Genomic DNA, 6,000 nt, shown 5'->3' on the forward strand with positions numbered 1-6,000 from the left:
TCTTTGCCCCAATGAATTATTTTATCCGGTTACTAAAAGAGAGAGAAATACGAGGTCCCTAAAATAATTATATATTCCTTTGACCAATCCTTTATTTAGATTTTCAAGAGTTTATTTTCTAATTAAATGAAAGGAAACTACATCCAGGTGTTTTTTCAAAAACATGTGATTCTACATATGATTAAATATTTTTGAAGTCGCTTTAAAGTTTCAGCAACATAAAAGTTGTGCTTTGTTCAAGGACATGGAAACAGCTCAAATATTATTATATTAGTATTTTCACTCACAAATAGTTTTAAGCCAGTTATTTATGTATTATTCTCCAGCTAGACAGTAGGAAATATTATTAATTTTGCCATTATCTGTACTAAAACATTTTTGAAGAAAAATATCTATATATATGTAGACAGTATATGAAGAGTGTGGTGCCAAAATCATGTTGTTTGTTATGTTTTCATGTTTTGTTGTGTTAGTTAGCTGTGATTTTTAGTTATTATGGCTTATATCGAAACAAACCATTTGCAGTTTGATTGATATTAATTGGAATACACAATAAAAACATGATATTTTTTTTAAACGGCCTTATCTCATTTTGGAACCAAACTCTTATATATATATATATTCTGTATATGGACAAATATGTAAAGACAAACACCATGCAAGTCTCACTTTGACCTAAGGAACATGAATCTGATCATCTGATAATATAAATTGTGCATTTTGGGTGACCCTCATGCTTGTAAGCCCCTTTAAATCCACCAAATATGGAAACTTTATTTTGAAAACACAGATTAGGAAAAGTGATTTTTCACACGTATTTATTGTGTTAGTAAGCTGTAGCTCTATCTTTTTTTTGTTATTCTATAATTGAAACAACCCAACTGAGTTTAAATAATATGAATTGGTATCCACAATTAAAACATGATTTAAAAAATTCAGATAACAGAGTTCTGTTTTTGCAAATGAACTCTTTTACAGTTTGTTCAACTTTAACTCCTTCACAGGTTAATGTTAAAGGAACTAATGTTTTTATGTTTATATAAGACCACGTGTTGTATTATAAGGTTGGTAATCGATTAAAAAACATGTGTTTCTTTTACCAAAATAAATAAATAAAACATTCTAAGAAAGAAAAGGAGCCTATGATCTTTTGAAATGTTTAATGAGATCTGACTGCAGGTTATCAAACCTCTGACACACACTGTAAATCAACGCCAGTACTTTGGCAAGAAATGAACATTTGTTAAAACATCCTTGTTTGAATTTTCTCTCCGCAGTTTACCATGTAGGTGGTTAAACCTTTTTTCTAAATGATTAAATGATTGTATCAAATAAGTTAATAAGTATAGGCCTACGGTGCCCCTACACCTGGCAACACAGGTGTCCATATAGCAAAGGCGTCGATTCGGGTGTCCATACCAATATCATTTATATATAATCACTGATTTGCATCTGTGTCTTGTGTTCTTTACCTAGTACTTATTTTATTCAACATGTACTTTTCCAGAAATCATTTAATTGAAATTAAACATATTTTACAACCGCCGTTTGTGGACGACAAATGGTTAAATCTCGTTCTCTGCAATGAGTCTTTGCTTGTTTGAGTCCCGCCTCTCTAACCCAGCTCGCTTTATGATTTGCTTTGTTCTCTCGCTAACATGTGACGTAGGCTGCTTTCCTTACGAAATATGGGAAAAGTTGCATCACATAATGAGTCAAGGACAGGTTCTTTCCAATGCATGACAACAGACTGTTTCATATGTCTTTATTATTTAAAAAAATGCGCATAAATCGTGATGTTAATCCGGTTTCTGCGTAATCTAGTAAATAGCTCATGTGTTCTGCGTGAGGTTTATGATACGACATAATGTGAATCGTGAACCCGATATAAAAACTGGACGCAGAACATTTTCTCAATTGCCAATGTTTAATGATGGCATTTTTAATCGTTTTAGTAATCTATAGCCACGTTTTCCTCAGTGTTCATATATTTAATGCATTCATGCATTATTTTGTCAGGTCAGGTGACAGAAGCAGTCTCGTCATGTTGTCACAATAGTGATGTTAATAATGACATAGTAGTATGTTAGTTGTGAAATTCAGTACTGTGACAAATCTATACAGCAGGGGTTCTCAAAGTTTACATTCAAAGGTCCGAATCTGAATTCTTTTCAACGTCTGCGGTACAATTGTTATTACAAAACTTTTTATTTGAATCAACTTGAAAATTGATTTAAAAACAAATCAACGTGATGAGTTTAAATCATGTTTTTATTGTGTTAGTTGTATTATTACTCAATCAAAAGAACCCAACCGCAGTTTCATTTTAATTTGAATGCACAATAAAATAATTGTTCTTGTGGACAAGTTATTCTATGCAAATCATCATATTCATGATGGCGTCATAATCGTACTTGCGTTTTGCATCATATTAAGGTTGCACTGTTATATATGTCTATTAAGCACTTAATCATACATACATAAGCTAGTTTTAATAATGTTGGCATTCATACGTATGTATATAAAAAGTAGTATTTAGCCATCTGGAGGAAATCTGCTGGTTCCGTTTTTATTTACAATGCCAGAATTTCCATTGACATCACAAAATGTAAAAAAAAACTAACAAAAAACGGACCTGTTGTTTATTTGTTGTTTTTGACTTACGGTAAAATATAAAAAAGCTTTAAAATATAATATTGTTTAACTAAGTCAAGTAAACTGCACTATACTTTTGTGACAATGCAGCCCAATTTTATTTATGACACCACCAATGTAAAGATCTCAATTTCGCCCTATACTAGTGAGTACTGCTGTGTCACGAACACACCGTCTTCTGTGTAATACATATTGCCACCCACAAGATGGCAGACGAAACATATGCAACATTCGACATAAGCTTAACTTTACACAAGATGCTGATATGGTACTCAGAACTAAAAAGGTAAAGGTGTTATGTAATGTTTTAATTTGAAATAGTTTAAAATTATTTCTCAGATGAATGTTCGCTCAAAATGAAATAAAATAAATAACATATTTATATAAAAAAGAGGAATTAAAGTTATTAATTCTAGTTATTAATATTAGTCTTACAGTCTACTCTGATATGTCCAAAGTCATTCATGGGAGAGAAAAGGAAATAAAGAAGAGGGTGTGTGAGATCTAGAGATCCAAAGATCCAGAAGTCGCATCTCTACAATCCCTTGAGGAAACAATCCCCTAAAGGTATTGAAATATGTCCTGTATAAACACAGTCCTGTGTAAACAGTCACATCCAAACGCCTCCCTGACCATTTTGGTAACATATTTGTGTGCCTTCCAAGAAGACAAAGTACACAGACCTTTCTCTAAATTAATTTATGTGACCACGACGATGCTCAAATATTTCCTTGAAGTACATGATGTATCACATTCTGGGCTCAGAGATAAAGATGAAAGATATAGATCATATGGTAGACATTATAAAACTGAAAAATGTTGGTCTTGAATACTGATTCCCAGGTAAAATCCCAGACAGCAAAGATAATTGATTCATTGTTTATTCAACATTAAATAAAATAATCTGGGATGCATGATAATGAAAGAGTAGTTCACCTATGAATGAGAGTTATTTCATCATTTACTCACCCACGTCATTCCAAACTTTTTTCTTCTGCAGAACACAAAATAAAATATTTTAAAGAACCATGAAATTGACTTTCAATGAAAAGTTCACTGTTGTCTTGTTCTGTTTCAATCCCCTGCTGTTCACGTCATTGGTGTCAACAACCAGAACGAATAGCCCAATCCTTTAAAGTAAAGTCTAGTAAGATTGTCAGATACTACAGTGTTCCCTTATGAAAATAAACAGCCATTGTAACCACAATTTAAGAGGGGTGTGACGAGACACTTATCTCACGAGACACGAGACTGGGCTCACAAGAACGAGATGATCGATATTTTTATACTTTTTTAAAAAGAAATCCTCAAAGATGAAATTGTCTTTTATTCACCTTAACACAAAATGCATCATAAAATCAGCTTGTACTTTTTGAAACACATTAAACTTCTTTTTTAATTAATTATATCATGAAGAAATAAACGATATGTTAACACAGCAAAATGTTAATCCTCCTTCCTCCACTGGCTGAACCCTCATAACCTTCAGAGAAACAGTTAAAACTTCATAAGCACATCATGTTTTATGGTAACACTGCACATATATAAGAGACAGATTATCAGTTTTTAAGTGTTTTGCCTGTGACTACAGTATATATTATTGTAATATATAGTATGCTACAGTTTACTTTGCTGTAATATGCTATAATATTGTTTCATTTGGTCACACTCATCTCTTGCATGTCATTTTGTCAAAGCACAAGATGTTACTATGGCCTTAAGAGTTTACCTCTGGCCTACAGCAGCACTCTGTGCTCGACTGCCATGTCTGAAGCAAGACACGCCCCCTCATTAGCATGGCCACAGAAATGTAGAAATAAATAAATTCAGAAATGAATAAATGTGAAAACAAATAAATGTGAAAATGTAAAAAAAATCGAAATACATATATATTAGCATAAATGCATTAAAGAAATACAAAAATGTACAAAACATTTATAAATGTTTAAATAAATAAATAATATACGTTTAAATATAAACAAAAAAAATCATAATTTATTGTTATTTTTAGAAAATTAATTTCTGTATTTATTTATTTTCACTTTTTTACATTTCTTCATAGATTTATTTTTGTATTTATTTATTTAAAATTTTTGCACGATTGGGATTCCATAATTAACTAGCTTTAAAAAAAAGCTAAACATTTTTTCACACGGAATACAGTATACCACTTGAGCTTTATTGACAGGAGCTCTAAATCATTCCAGAAGGGGTCAGCTCTCGAGACCTCCGCTCCTGTCCATGTTGGAGTCATTTCCTGGCTCATGCATTAGACTTTGAGCCCCCCGCGTGAGTCTGCAGCCAGCGCCCCTCTTTAAGACAACACCGGCATGCTGTGAGATTCTCTTACCCCAAACATCACTGCTCGATGAGGCACTATTCTCCAACTGTGCACTCAGGATGAGTCAAACACATCAGGAGCTTAGGTATACATGCAGTGGCCTCTAATGGCATACGTTCTGTCGGTTCACAAACCGTTGTGAATTATTTATGATGAGTCAAGAGGACACCAAATGCAGGAATAATGGGCAGCTTTTCAAAAAGCTTTCCCCTTGTCCATGTAATCTTATTGAGAAGATCTATGAAGAGATTGAGAGACCACTGTACCATCAGTGTATCGCTGTAACTACTTCACTGGCGAATCTCTGAAGGCCTTTCCTTGTGGGTTATATTTAATTGTAAAAGTAAACTTTAAAAATAAGAAATAATATTGTAAATTATACACTTATAATGATCTCTATGGAAATATATGAGCTGCTGGAGAGCAAAAGTTTGACATCTGAGGAAAAACAATTAAACATGTGATTTTTATTTCTTATGGCAATGCAAAAAAAGTGCTTGTTACATTATGTAACGTATCGTATCCTTAGTAGGCTATTTATTTGTTGTATTGCATCCGTTTTGCAGCATATCAAAATCTACTTAAACATAAGGACACCTGAAGGTAACGACAGTAAGGTTTTTATTTTATTTTGATTTATGATAAATATTTTATTGTATATTATTTGTATAAAACCTATAAAACCTATAAAACATATATTTAATCATTTAAAATACAGTGTTTAATTAATTCCCTGCAAAAACAATGAATTTGGACATCTGAGGTTTTGGAAGGACAGCAACGATCTATATTTCCTTTCAAGGTTTTAATGCTAAAATGGAGTCTAAAGTCACAGATTTGCTAAAACGTTCTAGACTAAAACAGTGTGTTTTGCAATTTTTTGATGGAAAACTGTAAAAAAATTGATTCAATTATATAATATTTTATGCAACTGAATACTGGTAAGACTATTAGACATGGGCTGCCAAGTTTCTTCTGTGGGGTTGGGCTACATATAAACTGTT

This window comes from Barbatula barbatula (assembly GCF_947034865.1).
Source record: "Barbatula barbatula genome assembly, chromosome: 24".
Lineage (NCBI taxonomy): Eukaryota > Metazoa > Chordata > Actinopteri > Cypriniformes > Nemacheilidae > Barbatula > Barbatula barbatula.